This window comes from Globicephala melas, chromosome 1 (genome assembly GCF_963455315.2).
Source record: "Globicephala melas chromosome 1, mGloMel1.2, whole genome shotgun sequence".
Taxonomy (NCBI): Eukaryota; Metazoa; Chordata; class Mammalia; order Artiodactyla; family Delphinidae; genus Globicephala; species Globicephala melas.
The window spans coordinates 176,513,755-176,534,112 of record NC_083314.1 but is presented as its reverse complement, the minus strand read 5'-3'; the positions used below and the strand labels follow the sequence as shown (position 1 = coordinate 176,534,112).

Genomic DNA, 20,358 nt, shown 5'->3' with positions numbered 1-20,358 from the left:
ATGTTGGGTCCTCCCCTCAGGAGGCATGTGCTGTCTGATTGCCCTCTTTTGCGATGTTGGCAGCCCTGCCTGAATCCCGACATTCAGCAGAAGTGGCAAAAGGGCGGTGTTCTCGTCTGTCGCCCCTTCTTCGTGTAGTAGCTTAGCTGGAATCCTTTTTAAAGAGGCTCCCCGCCATCTACTGCTTGGTTACCCACTGGTACAGTTGGTATAGGAAAGGCTTGACTGTTTTCCCTTTATTTACCAGTTTTCAGAATAATGACTTAGTACCTTTACTTCCATCGTGGTGTTTTAAAAGCTTAGATCATCAGGAAACGGTTCAAGTAATACATTTATTAAGAGTTCCATAGTTAGAGGGCAGAACCTAGAAAACTATTTAGAAAGTGACGTGTCCACCGAGGTAGTCAAGGGCATTGCACAAATGTAGTAGATGTTAGCATGTTAGTGGACAGAGCACACCTCCTGGCTCAGAGACGGAGAGGAAGTTCATGCCCACTTTGCTGATGAGAAGACAGCCCCAGAGATTGGGGCCTGCCCTGTTTATGTGGCCAGTTAGTGTCAGAGCCCAGACGCAGTGCATAAAGCAGACACAGAGAAAGGTGGTTATGTGCTCACTTTATCTCTAGAATCCAGGCCTCCTGGCAAGACTTGAATAAACTCTCTCCCTCCTTACTTATAAAATGCCCGGAGGCAACCTAAATGTCCATCGACAGATGAATGGATAAAGAAGATGTGGTACATATATACAATGGAATATTACTCAGTCATAAAAAGAAATGAAATTGAGTTATTTGTAGTGAGGTGGATGGACCTAGAGTCTGTCATACAGAGTGAAGTAAGTCAGAAGGAGAAAAATACCATATGCTAACACATATATATGGAGTCTAAAAAAAAAAAAAATGGTACTGATGAACCTAGTGGCAGGGCAGGAATAAAGACATAGACATAGAGAATGGACTTGAGGACATGGGGAGGGGGGAGGGGAAAGCCGGGACAAAGTGAGAGTAGCATCGACATATATACATTACCGAATGTAAAATAGTTAGCTAGTGGGAAACAGCAGCAGAGCACAGGGAGATTAGCTCGGTGCTTTGCGATGACCTAGAGACGTGGGATAGGGAGGGTGGGAGGGAGGCTCAAGACGGAGGGGATATGGGGACGTATGTATGCATATAACTGATTCACTTTGTTGTACAACAGAAACTAACACAGTATTGTGAAGCAATTATACTCCGGTAAAGATCTATTAAAAACAAAAAAATGCCCGGAGGTCTGGCAAGGGCCCAGCTCTGTGGGCACTGAGTGCCAGCCACCAGGACATGCGGCCTCAGGAGGTGGTTGGTTGCATTTCTGTTAGACCATCTGAAATTGGGGAGAGGCCCCAGAGGCCTTTCCAGGGATAATGATCTCTCTCTGGCTACCCCTTCTTCTCCCTATTACTCATAGCCCCACCACCTTTATTATCTCCTCACTGCCTTGGATTATTATCCAAGACTTTAGTTATCTCTGTTTCTGTGCTAGTTTGGTGCCAGGCTTAAGGTAAGTAATAATGTTTGCCTGAATGAATGAATGAATGAATGAACGAACGAACAGGCAAAAAACATAATGACCCTCATCATTTGTATTTAGACCTTTCTTTCTGACCTGGCTGTAAACCCTTCAAAGGCAGGAGCTCTTCTGTCTTCTGCGAGGCCAACACTGGGCCCACAGGGGCAAGGATGGGAGAAGGGGACCACTTAGCATCCTTAGGTCCAGAAGGGGGAGGGGCAGCGGGAAGGTGGGTGGTGGACACAGTCAGTCCAGCGCCTACAGCTCCTTTCTTCTGCGTGAGCACGTTTGCTCCTCCCCCACAGTCCCAGGGCTTTGGGGAGCCTTTCTGTCCATCCTCCTGCCTCACATCAGATCCTGCCACTCTCAGCCACCACTGGTAATAACGGCAGCTAACACCCTGAGCGCTGTTCCAGGTGCTTTGTGTGTGTTAGCTCGTTGGATTCTCTGAGTAGCCTATGAAGTAGGTATTGTCACCATCCCCGCTTACAGGTGAGCAAACAGGAAATTAAGAGACTCACCCAAAGTCACCCAGCTGACAAGTAGAGGGGCTGGGACTTGAACATAGGTGACCAGAGACCTCTTGCCAACTGCTCCAGCTGCCTGCTGGTAGAGAAAGAGGATCCTGTTTAAAAAGCCCTCCCCAGGGATCCCCAGCCGAAGTGCTAGAAAGTTTGTCCCAAATAGACCCAGCTATGCCCAAGTCTCTTCTATTGCTGGCAGCGATGGCGGATGGAGGACAGTTGGTGCCTCGACTCTGGGGAGATGGAACCCTCCACACTTGGAGACATAGGTTGTAACCTCTCCAGCTTTTTTCTCTAAGCTAAACAACCCTACTTTCTTTCAGGCTCCCAGTGCAGGGCACAGCACAGGCATCAGGACATAAGAAACCACACAGAGGCGTAGACCCTCTTTAAAACCTCTGAACCTTCCTGCAGAGGTCCCTCCTGCACACACACAAAAAAGCAAACAGGCAAGTTTGCTCTGCCCTGGTGCCTTCAGCACGGTGTCTGAGCAAGCTACGGCCAGAGCTCTCAGCCAGCTTCTCACCTGGGAGCACCTCTTCCCAACTCCCAGCAAAGCTCAGGCAGTGCTGACTTGAGCGCGGTTCCCCAGACACACTGGGTCCCCACACACGTCCAGAGCTTTGCGAACACCCTCTTCTCTCCTGCAGTGACCCCAGCCTCCCTCCGGTAGCTCTTCTGCCTTCCTGTCCCTTCTACACCCTGTACTCACCTCCACTATGGCCCCTTCTAAATGCTTCCACAAATATTTATTGTGCACATTCTATGTGCCAGCTCCTCGTCCTAATGCTGTGGGCATAGCAGGGAAAAAATGAGCAAAATCCCTGCCCATGCTAGTTGGAGGAGGAGCTAGACAATAAACAAGCAAATGCAAAACATATATGATGTCAGATGAGAAAAGAGCTTTAGATAAAAAGTATGTAAGGAAAATAGTCAGTGCGAGGAGGTCTGGTAACATTGCAGTTTTAGAGATGAGGCAACAGTAAAGGCCTCTCCAAAAAGGTGACAGCGACTCAAGACCTGAAGGAAGCAGGGGAATGAGCCACCACGTGCTTGGGCTTGGGATGACATGTTTCAGGCAGCGCAAATGGTAAGTGCAGAGGCCCTGTGGCACATTAGAGAAACAGTTCTTTTGCTATTCAGAAATTCTTTTCTTGCCCATCGGTCTCTTTCCTTTGCTTCTGTGTCTCACACACTCAACACAATGGTGCATCTTGGGGAACATGGGAAGGATGCTCAAGGGAACCAATTGCTGAGAGCCTCAGGAAACTGGAGCTCGTTCCTGGGGAGCCTTCTGTCCAGGGAAACCACCGGCCGAGACTCACAGGCTGAGCAGGAACTAAGATCCACTCTTGAATCCAGGAGAAGGGTTACAATTACGCCCTTGGTCCTTCCGGTTTAGTCCCAAATCCTTCAGGCTACCTTCACCCTGATGGCCGTAGAGTCAGCCACACCCAGGGGATTCTGCAGGGAGAGGATTTGTCAAGAGTCAGAAGTCTGTGGTTTGAATCCAGCCCGGTCTCTGATTCATTTGTGAGCAGATAACGCTAACCTTGCTCGGTTTCCCTGTCTGTGAAATGGGACTGCAGGTCTCGCCCGCCCACCTCACACGGTGCTTCTAGGAAGGACTAGGGTGGTGGTTGTCAGGCACAGCACCCCCCACAGCAGAGATTAGGTATGGTTATTGCTGCTGCTGTGGGTTGTTTGTTTGTCTTTAATAATTCTATCACCTGTCTCAATGTCAAGCCATCTCTAGACCAAGTCTCCAGTTAACCAGTTCAGCCCTGCTGGAGTAACTTTTCATGGCAGGGCATTTCCAGCACCTAGGGGAAGAGCCCCAGAAACTCAGCTCTGTGCTTCTCGAGCGGGAGGGCACCTGCTGGCTTGCATGGAACTCTGAGCATTTGTCACTGTCAGGAAAGCTGTTCTCCTGGGAAAAGTCTTGAAACATGCCCCTTGCTTACGGGGAAGTGAGGGCCATTGTCTGAAAGGGGCTGGTCATTTTTGGGGGGGGGTGGGGGTGGGGTGCTGCGTTGGGTCTTTGTTGCTGCGTGCGGGCTTTCTCTAGTTGCGGCGAGTAGGGGCTACTCTTCGTTGCAGTGTGCAGGCTTCTCATTGCGGTGGCTTCTCTTGTTGCAGAGCACGGGTTCTAGGCGCACGGGCTTCGGTAGTGGTGGTGCACGGGCTCAGTAGTTGTGGCGCACGGGCTTAGTTGCTCCGCGGCATGTGGCATCTTCCCAGACCAGGGCTAGAATCCATGTCCCCTGCATTGGCAGGCGGATTCTTAACCACTGCGCCACCAGGGAAGTCCCACGGCTGGTGATTCTAAAGGGACACTTGGGCAATTTGTGGGGCTGAGACCAGCCCCCTGCCAGATTTCCTGTCTGTTACCCTTCCTGGCTCTGGCTAAATTGTTTTCTCGGGACATGAGGCCTAAGCCTCTGAAGACTGGTGCTTTAGTCTGAAGGGACCTTGTCTGCATGAGTTAACTGCTGTCCATCAGTTTTCTCATCTGTAAAATAGGACTAATAATAGTTAATTGTAGTAATAGCAGCTTCCTCATAGGGTTACTTTAAGGATTAATAATATATAAAGTGTTTAGAATACTGCTGACACACAGTAAGGATTAAATAAATATTCCTTTTTTTTTTTTAAGTTTATATGAGTTGCGGGGGCTGTGATTGCTGGGGAAGGAATGGCATTTCCTTGCTATAATCCTGCACTCTGCTCTTTAGCTCCGAAAGGCAGATTTCTCATGATAGACTCATGTCAGCCAAACTCACGAGAGACTGATGTATAGTCCACAATGCCAGGTAATTGTGTGCCTAGAGCTCACTCGTGCTTGGAGTGTGGGGTCTGAGGTGGCCCTCGGGGAGCTGGCGTGACTGAGCTGCCGTGACTTGGGTCCTCCACCTCTGCCCTCCAGGGCACCTACTCAGCAGACAAACCACTGGCTGTGGGCAGGTCGGGGCACGCCTTGCTGGGGCTGCCTCTCTGACCCCTCAGTATTTGGAGGGCGGGTTTCTGGTGACCTCTTCCCTCTGGTTGGCACAGCCTTTTCCAGCATATCTCACATTCATTCACTTCTTTGTCTCCACCGCTGGCCCCCTCCTCCAGGTGTCGGTCCTCTCCTGCCTGGACAGCAGCAAAACCCTGGCTGGGCCTCCCTGCTTCCGCTTGTCCCCAGTCTAGTCTCCAAGAGGCAGCCAGAGTGGTCAGAAGGCATGTCACCCTTGCACGCACCCTCGACTGCCGTAGGGATGCAGCGCCCTCTGCCTCCCCCCAAAGATATGTCCACCCAGAACCTGTGAATGTGACCTTAGCTGGAAAAAAGATCTTTGCAGATGTAGTTAAGGTAAGATGCAGGTTAGTGAAGTGTCCTTGTAAGAGAAGAGAAGGGAAGAACACAGAGGGATGAGGACAGAGGCAGAGGTGGGAGGGATGCGTCTACCAGCCGAGAAACACCCAGGCTTGCTGGCGACACAGGAGCTGGAAGCGGCAAGGAAGGATTGTCGAGGGAGCACAGCCCTGCCGACACCTCGATTTCAAGCTTCTGGACTCCAGAACTACGAGGGAATACACATCTGTTGCTTGAGGCCGCGCAGTCTGTGCAGTTTATTACGGCAGCCACAGGAAACGAATACAGGGGCTCCCACTACCCTTCAGAGAAAACTCAAGCCAACTGCACAGGCCCGCAGGAGCCGGCCCCGCCCCGACTTCACCTCGCAGCCCTTTCTTCACGATGGCCTTCCCTCCTGGAAAATGCCCAGCTCTTGCTGCCTCGGGGCCATTGCATTTGCTGTTCCCCTTGCCGACATGCTCTTCCCCATTCCTGGCATGTTTGGCTTCTTCTCTATCCTGCGGGTCTCAAGGCCTCACGAGAGGCCTTTCCAGACCATGCCACCCAAAGCACAGCTGCCCGGGGATTCCTCATTTATTTCCTTCACAGCCTGGCCTTGGTGTGTGTCTAAATAATAGATTTGTCGTGTATCTCCCTTGCTCTGACACAATCTCCATCAGAATAAAGACCTCACGTGTCTTGCTGACCCAGGCTTTCCAGCAGCTGGCTCAGTGCCCAGCACGTAGTCAGCCCACAGTAAGTTTTTCCTGAACTAATAAATATAGGGCTTTCTATGAATAAGGCTACAGTAAAATCCTGCTCCTCTTCTTCTTGACCTACAGGGTGATTTTCTATTTTAAAGCAGCTTTTACAGATAAACCTAGTGTTTCAGGGGAGACCCCAGTGTCACCCTGCTAAACCATTCGCCTATGCCTGCCTCTGGGATGTGGCCATTAGAGTTGAAACTAGATACTCCTAGGAGTAGTGAGTTCTCCATCCATGGAGGCATGCAAATTTTTACATGTACTAACTCATTTGATCTTCACCATTCCCGAAGACCCTGTGGGATCTTTAGGGTCCTCCCCATCAGACCCCCCTGCCTTTTCCCCCAGCCTGCTAACTCCCTTTCCCCCTCCCTATTCTGGACAACACTTTGAGCTTTTATTTCAATAAGATGAATCAAAGTCTATCTGAGAAGTCTAAGTGTACATCTGCTTACACATATAATTTTACAGTACAAGGGTTTATCAGTCCTGAATGTATATTTAGTGACAGGCTTGGCTAATCTTTCATCTAATTACATTCATTAACATTTAAATGTATAATCATTAATATATCTGGGCACAGTGGTCTAAATATTTTATAGAGGTCTTAATTACAGTCGACTTCCAGTCTTGCCATAAAACTCGTGCGCCCTGCCAATCAAAGGGGTGGTATCAGGTAGCTCAGGGGCCCTGGCCAGGGGGCAGCAAGGACCTGCCTTTTGCTGGGGAACAGCAGTGGCTGGGGCTCTCCACTTTCTGGCTGCACCGCAGAAGCAAGGCCAACAGTTGCAGAAAACAAGGGAATTGGTTCTTGTGATTTCTCGCTGCCATACCTCTGTTAACTGAAGTCACCATCCTCCTAGAAAAGGGGGAAATCAAAGATACAATAACAAATTAAAAATAATAATTATTGTGGGCTTCCCTGGTGGTGCAGTGGTTGAGAATCTGCCTGCCAATGCAGGGGACACAGGTTCGATCCCAGGTCCAGGAAGGTCCCACATGCCGCAGAGCAACTGAGCCCATGCGCCACAACTACTGAGCCTGCGCTCTAGGGCCTGTGAGCCACAACTACTGAGCCCACGTGCCACAACTACTGAAGCCCACGCGCCTAGAGCCCATGCTCCGCAACAAGAGAAGCCACCGCAATGAGAAGCCCGAGCACTGCAACAAAGAGCAGCCCCCGCTCACCGCAACTAGAGAAAGCCCGCACGCACAGCGACGAAGACCCAATACAGCCAAAAATAAATAAAATAAATAAATTTATAAAATAATAATAATTATTATTATTTCCACTGAGACTTTAGGAGGTCGATAAAAAACAACCCTTTCTTCCTCTGCCAAATTATGAAGCAGTCTCAGAGAGTTTCCTAGGAGTCGGTGAAGATCAGAAGGTGAGTTTTGTGGCTGTGAAAGCTGACCCGGGAGTGGGGCTCAGATCCGAGGCCATGGCAGCTGGTTAACCCTCTGTGCCAGAAGTAGACAGACGTACCTGCCCAGACGGCACAGGTGGGCACCTGCAGCCCCCAGGCAAGTTGTTCCCTCATAGGAACAGCCGTCTTCACACTTTTGAAGCCCTCAGTGGTTTATAAAGCTCATTCAGGCACGGCTCAGTCTGAGGTTGGCAGGTTTCATTGTACCCATCCCACAGAGGAGAACACTGAGTCTCTGAGAGGTCCCGTGGCTTCCCAAAGGCAACGGCCAGTGGGAGGCAGAGCAACACCTGAATCCTTGATGTCCTGCTGTGACCCCCACCTGGACCCCTGTTTTCCCAGGAGCTGTCCCAGCTCCCTGCCCCCACCCTCCCAGTTCTCTGAGGTGACCCAGCAGGTCCCCCAGCAAGGCCTGGGCCCTGGAGGGAATTGGGATCTTGTGAGATGGGGCCACCAGACACCCCTCCTCCCCACCCCCAAGGCCGGCATCCACCCCAGCCATGCTACACCTGCCACTGCCCACCTGGACAAAGCAGGAGCTCAGAGCCAGAGCACCTGGGCTGGATCCTGCATCCACCACTTACCTGCCAGCTGGGTCAGCCTAACCGATCCTTGCCTCACTTTCCTGGTTTGTATGCTGTGGATCATGATAGTAACTACCTCACAGGATTGTTGCAAAGAAAATTTAGTGAGACTTACAAGATGTTTTAACCCAACCCATAAAGAACACTCAGTAAATGGTAACTGCTGCTACACGGTCATCTGCCTCCCCTGCTCCCCCTCCCCCTCCCCCTCCCCTCCCCTCCCCTCCCCTCCCCCTCCCCTCCCCCTCCCCTCCCCCTCCCCCTCCCCTCCCCCTCCCCCTCCCCTCCCCCTCCCCCTCCCCCTCCCCTCCCCTCCCCTCCCCCCTCCCCTCCCTTCCCCCTCTCCCTCCCCTCCCCCTCTCCCTCCTCCTCAGGGCTGGGGAACCCCACGCTGACCTTCATCCCTCAAGCTCTGTCTGTGCCCCTTCATGGAAGTCTTGCCCCTTAACTCTCACCACAGTCGCACACAGAAGGTATCATCTTTGCCCGTGCGGGAAGGAGCTGGACTTTGAATCCAGGACCAACCCCAAGTTCATGTTCCTTCCCGAGCCCCGGGAGTCCTGCAGGATTCACGTAGGGCACACCTTGTCCATACCTGGAGCTGCCCTTCTTCACTACCAACTCACGGGATGCCCCTGATGGCATGAGGGCCGCCTCCCCCCGGATGATAAGAACTGGTATTTACTGCACTGCCCCCTACACTCGACACCGCTCTGGGCACGTTGCATGTACAAAGCCAGTCCTGTGAGGTGGAGGCTGTTTTTAAAGCTTTTTATTAAACTATGACATATCTGCAGAAGAGTGCAAGTGAATTCACAGCTTGGTGAATCGAAACAGACTGAACACCTCTGCCTCACCAGCCCCCGGATCAAGAAGTAGAACATCATTAGCTTCCTGAAAGCTCTCCGGGGTACCCTTCCTGTTGCCGTCCCCTCCATGGAGAGCCCCTTCCTGCCTTCCCAGCACGTGGATTAATCCTGCCCTTTTCACGTGCCGTAAAGGGAGTGATACGGAATATACGCTTTTGTGTCTGGCCTCATTGGCTCAGCATTTCTTCTCTGAGGTTCATTCATGCTGTGTGTGTTGTGATTCGCTCGTTCTCCTTCGATGGAGTCGTGCTCCAGTGATGGGACCACGATGGGTAGAGCCCTTCTGCTCAGCGTTGCCCAGGCAGTTTCCGGCCTCGAGCTTTTACAGACAGTGTAACTCTTCCATGCAGGAACCTTGGTGAACATGGATGCGTGTTTGTTGGGCATGGGCTGCGGTAGGAACTATTTATCCCTCCTTTACAGTGTGAAAATCTGGGATCTATGACTTGCACCAGGTCACACCTCTAGTGAGTGGCCAAGCTGGCTTTGAACCCAGACAGTCTAGCTCCGGCGCCTGCTCTCTGTGGTCGTTCTCCTTCTGAACTTGCCTGGGAAGAGGCTGATCGTTGCTACCAGTTCGCCGCCTGCATCTAACCTTGAACAGCCCTGCTGGGTCTCTGCTGGAGAGAAGGCACGATGAGACCAGTCCTCAAACCACTGGGTGCCCAGGGCAGCTTCCTGAAGGTTCTAGAGGGCCTGCTAGACCATCTTGAGAGTATGACACCAAAGCCCAGAGAGGGTGTGTGAGCTCCCAAGGCCACACAGCACACTGGCTTGCACCCTGGTGTCCTGTCTCCCTGTCCCCTGGGCATTCCCTGCCTCCTCTCAGGGCCTAACCAGCGCAATCGTCTTGCCTGAGAATGACCTCACGCACCGACATGAGCCTTGAAAAATAGTCCTCATTGTGTGGGGCATGAGGCCTGTGGGCCAATGCTGCATTTCCAGAAATCTCCGCCCCCTGAGTCTAGGGAATGTCACAGTTCCGGGCCCATCCCCTGCCACTATTTTTAGTGGTGATTTGGAGGAAGGAGGACTTTCCTGGATTTGCCTTCAGAGGCTGGAAAACAAACACCTCCCCCTCCCCACCCCCGGCCTCCCAGTTCCCGTGGCAGGAAGTGGGGGCCTGGATTCCTGGACCTGCCACTTACCCTGCAGGCTTCTGGATGAGCTCTGAGGTCTTCAGAGCTGACGGGTGGGTGGCAGCAACAGTGTGCTCCTGCCCGCACCTAGGACCATGAACAGCCTGAAAAGGGCTCCCATGCCCCCCAATAGCACCTTTTTTTTTGCTGTGTTGGGTCTTCGTTGCTGTGTGCGGGCTTTCTCTAGTTGCGGCGAGCGGGGGCTGCTCTTCATGCGGTGCACGGGCTTCTCGTTGCAGTGGCTTCTCTTGTGGAGCACGGGCTCTAGGCGCACAGGCTTCAGTAGTTGCAGCATGTGGGTTCAGTAGTTGTGGCTCGTGGGCTCTAGAGCGCAGGCTCAGTAGTTGTGGCGCACGGGCTTAGTTGCTCCGCGGCATGTGGGATCTACCCGGACCAGGGCTCAAACACGTGTCCCTTGCATTGGCAGGCGGATTCTTAACCACTGCACCACCAGGGAAGTCCTTTTTTTTTTTTAATATTTATTTATTTATTTGGTTGTGCCAGGTCTTAGCTGCAGCAGGCGGGCTCCTTAATTGCAGCATGTGGGCTCCTTAGTTGTGGCAGATGGGTTCCTTAGTTGTGGCATATGAATTCTTAGTTGTGGCATGTATGTGGGATCTAGTTCCCTGACCAGGTATCGAACCCGAGCCCCCTGCGTTGGGAGCGTGGTGTCTTATCCACTGTGCCACCAGGGAAGCCACCAGCACCTCTTATTATACTCTTTCTGCAGGTGTCTGATCCCCTCCTGGGGGTTGGCCTTACCCTCCCATCTAAAGTTTTTCCCAGGGGGAATTCCCTGGCAGTCCAGTGGTTAGGAGTCTGTGCTTCCATTGCAAGGAGCCTTGGGTTCGATCCCTGGTCAGGGAACTAAGATCCCGCAAGCCGTGTGGCATGACGAAAAAATAAAGTTTTTCCCATTGGGAGCCCCTGGGCCTCTGTACTTGAGGTGGACACTCTCCAGGTGGCTAATAGTGGGCACGCATCCCTCCTCCCATCACCCCCCTGCCCGGGCTCCGAGACAGCGTTCCCCCCAGTGCTCTTGCATCCTCTGCTCAAACTCCCACAACAGGGTGCCTCTTCCCTCCCAGGACCGCCCGGTCCCGTCTGAGATGGCTCTGACTGTTAGACTGTCACCTAGAATGGTGCTAAAGTACAGGCAAGCAATCACCCTCAGATGCAGTTAGAGCTTTTGCTTTCCTTTAGTGCTTACCACAGTAGAACGAGGTAGAAACTGGTATCCTACTTTAAACATGAGGAAAAAGGCACATATGGGTTAGGGACCTTATCCAAGGTCACGTAGCTGGTGAATGGTGGAGCTGGGCTTCGACCCCAGGTCTCTGTACAGAGCCTGGTTCCTCAGCTGTGCCTGGACCCTGATCTCTCCCGTGTTACTTCTTCTATGGACACCTGCTCAGATTAGCAGTCCAGCCCCCATGCAAGGCCGAGAGGTGTGGTTGGGTAGTATGATTAATTGCCAGTATTGAAAAGTAAGGAGATATTTAAAACGTAAAAATTGTGATAATCTAGAGTATGGAATTTTCTAGAAGAGACAGCAGGTAGGGCAATGCTGGCCCCATTCAGTCATGGAACAGCTGCCGCTCCAGGCTGGGTGTGCATTCTAGGTCCCCATCTGCTCTTCCTTTCTTAGCGATGGTCGCTGTCAGGGCCTGTGGCAGTTGCGTGTTCCACCCTTGGTTATAGCGGTCCTCTCTTGAGCCTTTAAGCTGGAGAATCAGGGAAGGGAGGGGCAGCTTGAGAATTTGGCAATTATGAGCACACCCCCTTCCCCACCCTGCTCAAGCCCCCGAGTCATCTCTCCCCCACTTTCTTCACCTGAACAGACCCGTACCTAGTGCTGGCTCCTGGAAATACTGTCGGATGAGACCCAGGACCTGCCTTCGAGCAGCTTCTAGGCTAGTCTGGGAGGTGGGAAGGCCCTGAGCTGTTGGTCTGGTTTCCAGGCTGCTGGTGTACCTTCCTATGGGGCGGGCAGGGCTCCCTGCAGCAAGTCGAGGCGTGAGCTGTGGGCTTTGGAAACCCAGAAAGAAGCTGCCCTGAATCCTGAAAAGGGGAGGAGGGCGGGCATCCCTCAACAGAAAGGCAGGGATGCTTAAACGTCACTCCCCCTCAATAAACCCAGAATCTGTAGTGTTAGATGGTGGTGAGTTCAAAGCAGAAAAAAACAGAGAACGGAGTGAGGAAGGTATCCAGGGAAGGCTTTGCTGAGAAACTGACATTTGAGTCAAGACCTGGAGGAGGCAGGAATGGGCCACAGGCATAGGGGGCGGAGCGACGAGGATGCTCCAGGTGGGGAACAGCCAGCGCAGAGATGCCGAGGGACGGGCAACGTACGTGAACCAGAAACAGCGAGGAGCAGTGGGGCAGGGGTGGCTGGGGAGATCACAGAGATACAGGTGGGGGTGGGGGGGATGACAGGTCACGTGGCCCTGATGGGCCATTCTAAGGACTGTGCTCACCCTTGAGTGAGACGGGCCATAGGGGAGGAGCAGAGAAGTGACATGATCTGACTTGCATGTTAAGGGGACACTCCCTGCTGAGTTGACGTAGACTAAAGGGCTGGGAGACCAGTTAGGAGGCCACTGCACGACGCAGACACGCGATGGTGGTGACACGGACCAGGGTGGGGACGGAGGAGTGGCGAGAAGTGGCCAGATTCTGGTAAGATGTTACAGGCAGAGCTGACGTGGCTCGCTGATGACTTGGGTGTGGGGCGTGAGAGAAACAGAATCAAGGAAGATTCTGGGGCTTGGGTCCAGAGGAGCGGGAAGGCTGAGGTCCCCATGAGCTGAGTTTGGGGAGACAGAGGGGAGCGGGTTGTCAGGGGGCTGCTCAGGGACTCACTCTTGGACGTGTAAGGTTGGAGATGCTGTTAGACACCTGGCGTGGGAGGCTCTTGGCTCTGAGGGTGGAGTTTGGGGCGAGGTCCAGGCCGGGAAGCATCAGCATATGGGTGGATTTAAAGCTGGGAAGCTGGATGAGCCCAGCCAGGAAACCGTGGTACAGGAGGGCCGAGCCCGCTGATGCCTGGAGGTCAGAGGGAGGGGAGGGGAGCCAAGAGACAGCGACACAGCAGCCAGAGACGGGAGAAGAAGCCAGGAAAGAGGGGCTGGGAGGGTGCAGAGAAGCACCCCCACGCCAAGGAGCGCATAGGCGAGGACTGTGGGGCTCGTGGCTTGGAGGTTATCAGTGACCTGGAGATGAGCACGTGTCAGAGAGGACGGCAGGAGGGGAATGGACACACGGAGGCCACAGTCTTTCCAAACTTCTTTGCTCCAAGAGGAAGAAGAGAAGTGGAATGAGAGCTGGAAGGGAAGAGGGGTCACATGCAGTTTTTCTGTTAAAGATGTGAGAGAGAATTGCATGTTCATGTGATGTTGGGAGAAATCCAGTGCAAGGCACGGTCCGAGAACCCTCACATCTGAGTGGGCCCTTGTCCTGAAGGGAGACCTGGTCTCAAAGCCTCCTGCCTAGCCAAACATGGCAGCCTCGCCGGCTCAGGGGGCCCCCAAGTTGGGCAGAGGGAGCCGAGCAGGAGGGTGGCCTCTCCAAGGCAAGGGAAGGCACAGCCGTGACCAGGCTGATGGCAGGGTAGCCCCATGGGAGAAGCAGACACCTCGTTCCCGTGCAAAGCACAGTGTCTGGGGTCTGTCCCCAGCCCTGAGCTCCTTAAAATTCTGCAGGTGCCCTGGGTCAGCAGGGAAGCTTTGGTCCACTTGAGTCTCCTTGTGTCCTGCTGGGACATGGCAGGAACAACGTGAAGTGGCCGTGGACATGGTTCACAGAGCCCTGGGTAGTTTGGCAAGAACTGCAGCCATGTTGCAGTCAGCCCTGAGAGCATCGAGGCTCGGGGTCCTATCAGGGGCCACAGGGAAATTAGCCTGCCATGTCCCACCCCGGAAGGCAAGGAGAGACAGAATAAAGGGAAGTAGAACCTTCTCTGCCCCCAGGACCCCGGAAATATTGGATGCTTCTCAGTGATGGCTGTGGACCAGGTCCCCACTCCTTCCCAGGCTGTCTACTTTGTTCAGTCGTTCATTTGAGAGTCAATCCACCGGTATTTACTGAGCAATTACTATGTGCCAGACACTGTTCTAGATGCTGGGGATACAGTGGTGAACAAGGCAGGCCAGGTCCCTGCTCCCAAGGAGCTTATATTGCTCTTTGGGGTGGACATAAAAATATGTAAGTAAACTCAGTAATCCTTCATCTACCTTTAACCCAATTGAGGGAAATAGTCTGCTCTCTCACCTTTAAGCTTGCAGATTGGAGTTTGTCTACCACCATCTCATTGATGTGAATGGACTGTTTTCTACCAGTTGAGAGAATTGCTTCTTTCTCTTTTGGTTAAACGGAGTTGACCTTGGTTCCTTGGAATGCAGTGGTAATTGGCACAGCATTGACCCAGAAGAGGCTCACCAAATCATTCTCAAACATGCCAACTCTGATCAGTCAGTGATGGCATCTGCCTCCCCGTCTGAGGCAGACCTGGCAAATCTGCGTTTCCCTCCCGTCGTCCCATGGCAGACATCCCCAATCAACCCAGGTTCCTATAGAGCCTGGTTGATTAGTCATGTCTGCATGGACACAGGATTGGAAAATGAGAACCTGTATTCCAGATAGTTTCCTTTCCTGCCCTAGGCAGGAGGTGGGAAAGGTCACACTGCCTAACTTTTTAGCCTGCACTTGGAGAGAGGAGCTGTGGGGGATTATGGAAAGATCGTGGGCCTGAACGTTGAAGTACTGGGGTCAGGTGCCGGATCTGCCTCTCATTGGCCATGTGAGCTGGTCAACCCGCCTCACCTGGCAATGAGAAGAAAAGGGGGGTTTCCATTTGTGAGGAACAGAGCTGCCCTAGGTCAGACCACCCGGCCAAGCCCACATCTGACCTGGCTCAGCGGGTACAGTTTTCTCAGTCAGCACCAGTGGCTGCCATTTACCCAAGCGAGTGGTTGGCTTTCCTTTGCTACGTAAGCACTGCCTGATGGGGCAAGTCTGCTTAACCTTTGTAAAGTAGGTTGAACCTTGACCTGTTGTGAACTCACCTTACTCAGCCCTCAAACAGGAAAAAGCAAGATAAACTAGGCTATACCCATCCCAGGGCCATAAGTCTGGGATCTTTTACTCGCTTCCCTGGGCTGCGGCCTCCTTCTCCCTGCCCTGGCTTCTTCCTTTGGTCCTTTTCTCAGAATGCAGCCTGTCAGCCAAGTCAGCCTGTATCTTCTGAGACTTTTGGGGGCCTGAGTGCAGGCATAGGAGCTGAATGACAGGAGACGATGCTAACATTCAGTGAGCACCTGCTAACGTTCAGTGAGCACCTGCTGTTGGGTAATGTCACATAGAGCCTTAAAGGTAGAGAATATCATCCTCAGCTTAACAGCTCAGGAAGCTTTTGCTCAGAGAAGTGACCTGCACATAAGACCCTCCAGGTTGGACGGGGTAAAGGCCAGACTGGAAGCCAGGGCTCTGTGAATCTGGAGCTGTGTCTTTCTGGGTTCTCTTCTCCCCAATGCTCAAGGTCCCTACCTGACCGTTCACTCAAGATATGGCAGTCTGTTCTGTATAGGGAAGAAATGATTATACTTTCATCCTCCCTTCTAGAGATAATTAAATTTTGATAGGCAGACTCCAAAGCCGATGCTTTTAACCCAACTGTGTTGGCTTAAGAATCAGGAGACCTGGGCTTATTCACCATGTGATATTTGATACTCTTTCCCTCTCTGGGCCTCAGTTTCCCCGTCAAAGGGAAGTTGAGCTGGAAGAACATTTTGGTGGGTGTGTATTCAGAGTGGTTCACCAAGCCCTTCTGGCTCCCACCTACCCAGCCCTCCTTTCCCAGAATCTGTAGATGCTGACCAGGAATGTTGAGTGGAAAAGAAAGGGGGCCCCCTGCTGATGGCATCTGGGATTGTCATACACAGCCTGAGGTCTGCCTGACCCTGTTGGCCACCCCTCCCCAAAACTGACCCAGTGTTTGTCAGGGGTCCACCAGGCTGGAATTTTCACAAGGGCTCTTGGCCGTGGACCATCCAGAAGCAGGCCAGCAGTCTTCTGAGCTCAGACTAATGGGAAATCTGACCTCATGGAATGAGACCATGCCTTGGGCTGGCTGAGGATCCTGTAAGCGGAGGGGGTGGCTGGTAGAGGATTCCTTAAGAGCTGCTGACGCACACATGCACGCATACACACCCTCCTTCCAGCAGTCACGGAGCAGTCATGGGGTGCGTATAAGAATGTCAAACCGCCTTTAATGGAAACCTCCCCACTTGGGACCGTAAGACAGCTGCAGAAACAGTATCTTGTAGCACGAGTAACTGGTGTGAATATTTGGATCGTCCACTGGTTTTATGGATCGATGAAGGTTCTGTGTTCACAGCGATGTGCTTTCACAGTAGGGGTGATGGAGGAGCGTGAGTGGTTCAAGGTCAGATGCCAAGGATGCAAGTCCAGGGTCTGCGCGGGTCTTGGTGTGTCAGTTAACCCTTTGAGCCTCAGTTCCGTCCTCCATAAGGCAGGTGCAGCCCTACCCCCAGCACAAAGTCCCGAGGAGAAGATGAGGCCAACCGGGCTGTGCAGATTTGTTGGGGGCTGGCAGTTTGGGAACCAGCAAAGCTGTGGGACAGGAGGGTGCTGGGGCCAGGTGGGCACTGCCACTCACTGCTTGGCCATGTTCCTTAATCTCCCTGGATGCCCACTTCCTCATCTATAACGTGGACTGACTTCAAAAGGTAGTTGTGAGAATTAAGTGACAAAAACCCATCGGGGGCTGAGAGCCGTGCCTGGCCCATGGGAATTGTTTTAATATCTAAGGAATTGAGGTGCGGGGAGGTTACGTGATTCGCTCGAGGTCTCAGAGCCAGGGAATTCCCTCATCCGGTGGTTAGGACTCTGAGCCAGGGACAGAACCCAGATCCTCTGACCCCAGACCAGTGCCGGTCCGCCCTGCTGTGTGGTGTTGGCCAAGGCCATGGACATGTTTGTGGGGGACAGTGGTCAAGGAGAAGTCGTCTAGGACCTCAGAAGTTAAAGGAAGCTCACAGAGTCCAGCACGCCCATCCTGGGGGAAAACCGAGACTGGGAGAGGGGAAAGCTGACAGCCTGGTCCCTCACTGCCTGGCAAGGTTCTCACTGCAGGCGCTGCCCCGGTGCATAAGGAGAGACCCCCTCGTGCTCAGCGTTCCTGTAAAATCCCTTACTCTCCAGGCCCACGACCCCCAGAAGCTCAAAAGCCAAGAATTACCCTGCACTGTTCTCTTTGCCTGTCAGCTGTGGCCTCCCGTCACCTGGGCACTGGAGGAGGGGGTCTGCTTTGCCCAAGGCTGGAGTCAAGGGACCTTTCTTCTCTCTCTGGTCCCACCTGCCAAGAGTCGCATTTGCAGAAGTTAAACCGGGGCTGACACTGCTCCACCCTGCCTCGCATCTGGGTTAGGGGCTATGGCATCCCAAGCCAGGGAAAGAGGAGGGCGTCTGCTGTGGAAAGGCAGACCTCAGAAGCTTGGGAAGAGTGATGGCCCCAGAGAAGCGCCGTCGTCTTGGGGTCATGGTTGGGGCCCTGGTTCCACCCTCCAGCTCATGCAAACATCCAGCCTCCTTGAGTTAGAAAAATCAGTCCCTCCTTGCACACCCTCCCTCTCACCCCCAGAGTCCCCACATTCCCAGGAGCCAGGCTGGTCTCCTGCAGGGTCTACTGGGCATGACATCACCTGTCACCGTGGCAGTGGTTCCAGTGGCCTAGCTCCACACCTGGGTGGAGCTGGGTGGCCGGGAAGGAGAACAGAGCGCTGGGGAGCTTGGGGCCGAGGCAGGAGGAGGCTGGTCACAGAGAGAGACCGTCACGCTCGTGGACCATCACCTCATCTTGCATTAAGGATGTTTGGAGATCGTCAAACAGGGTTTTGAAGGAGAAATAAAAGCATGCTTATGACAAAGGAAGGACGCATTCCACTGTGTAATTTTCATAGCTGTGTGTCTGTAGTTTAAATTATTTCTTGGGGAGTCTGTCAGGCTAAGTGCCTTGTTTCCCTAAAGAGTTACAATACCTGTTCGCCCCTTCAGGGGACCCCCCATCTGTTGGGGATACTTGGGGATGTTCAGGCTCGATGAGCACACACGCCCACTTTCCCACCTCAGGCCTGTGGGGCGTCCCCAGGTGCTCGCAGGTCCTCCACGTGAGTTTCCTGGGTGGGTTGTGGACACTGGTGCTTCTGAAAAGCTGGGCAGACGGCCAGAAGCTTTTTGGTTCACGCCATGGTTCCAGAGGCACCTTGTCTTCGTTGTTAAATGATCTTCACCTGGCATCATTTCACGAGATTCAGCTTTCGTGTTTTCTCGGTCCGCAGCCTGGCAGGGTCCAGCCCAGAGTCAGGCCTGGAATTCCGGCCACGGTGACCTGAGCTGCTGCCCAGCCAAGCTGGCCATGAAGGGGACAAGTCCAGCTGCAGCAGCCAGGAAGCGCAAAGCTGGAATTTAAAGGGCCCCCCAAGACCTGCGGTCCCCACTGCAGGGGTCTCCCCAGGGCTCCTTGCACGTGATGACACTGCCCCAGCTCACCTGCCTCTACCCTGTTCTACAGGGCGGTGCTGGGTGGAGGTAGGGGGTGAAGATGCAGCTTATGTCAGGCACTGAGCCAGAGCCCAGGGTCCTCGGTCCTTATGCCATACTTTTTCATATCAGAGGCTGAGTGTGCAGGTTCACTGTCCGGGACAAGATGGGGTGGCACCGCCATTGCCTGCCCCCTATCACTGCCCTCAGCTAGCCGTGGGGCTGGGACCCTCTGGGGTTTGGGGGCTTCTCTGTAGTGGCAGCATAATGTAAGGTCAAGTGTTTGGGCCTTGGAGTCAGATGTGGCTCTGTGACTCTGGGCAAATTACTTAACCACTCTGTGCCTTCTCAGGCTGGAAGCTTCCAGAGCCAAGGAGTTGCTTTGCCCCCTCCCCACCGCCTCCACAGTTCCTTCCTCAGTGTTCTCTCCACAGAGGGGGGAGGGGATGGAGTTCTGGGGACCCTGGGGAAGGCAGTGGGGCCCGCCCTGCACAAGCCCAGGCTTGCCCGTCTCCACTCCCTTCTGTACAGAGCCAGTGCCGTGAGGAGAGTCCGGAGGGAGCAAAAGCCACGCTGCTGCCAGGAGGCTGTGTGGAACACGGGGCACCATGTCTGTGTGTCTGTGTCTGTATGTCTGTGTGACAGCTTTATTGAGATACAATTCACATAGCATACAACTCACCCGTTTACAGTACGTGATTCAATAGTTTTTATTATATTCAGAGATGTACATCAATATTAGCATATTTTCATCATGCCCTTTGGCCACACCTCCATATCTCCGGCCCCCGGCCCAAGGCAACCACTAGTCTAATTTCTGTCTCCATAGGTTTCCCTATTCTAGACACTTCATTTGAATGGAATTATACGGCACGTGGCCGTTTATGACTGCCTTCTTCACATAGCATGATATTTTCAAGATTCATCCCATTGTAGCATGCATCATTACTTCTTTTTATTGTCAAATAATGTACCGTTATATGGATGTACTACATTTTTAAACATTCATTCATCAGTTGATGGACATGTGGTTGTTTCAGCATTACAGCTGTTATAAACATATGTACACACGTTCCTGTGTGGACATACGTTTTCAGTTCTCTTAGATATACACCTAGGAGTGGAACTGCTGTATCATAGGGGAAGTTTATGATTCATCACTTGAGGAACTGTCAGCTGTTTTCCACGGAGGCTGTACCATTTTCCATTCCCACCAACAGTGTATGAAGGTTCCAGTTTCTCCGTATCCTTGCTAACACTTGTTACTGTCTTCTTTTTATATTTTAGCCATTCTAGTGAGTATGAAGTAGTAGTTCATTGTGGTGTTGATTTGTATTTCCCTGATGACTAATTATGTAAACCACCTTTTTGAGTGCTTATTGGCTATTTCTTGGGGAAATGTCTGTTCAGATCTTCTGCCCATTTTTTTAATTGGGTTATTTGTCTTTTTATTATTGAATTGTACGAGTTCTTTATATACTCCAGATATAAGCCCCTTATCGGATATATGGTTTACAAATCTGTTCTCCCATTCCTTGCACTGTTTACTTTCTTTTTTTTTTTTTTTCTGTTTACTTTCTTGATGGTGTCCTTTGAAGCAC

At 52.5% G+C, this 20,358-nt stretch overlaps 1 protein-coding gene across 5 annotated transcripts in view; it reads left to right on the top strand.

Moving 5' to 3' along the window:
• The window catches only part of KAZN (kazrin, periplakin interacting protein), a 1,133,578-nt gene that overhangs the window by 1,044,242 nt on the left and 68,978 nt on the right, over window positions 1–20,358 (top strand). The gene's annotated exons all lie outside the window — the stretch shown is intronic.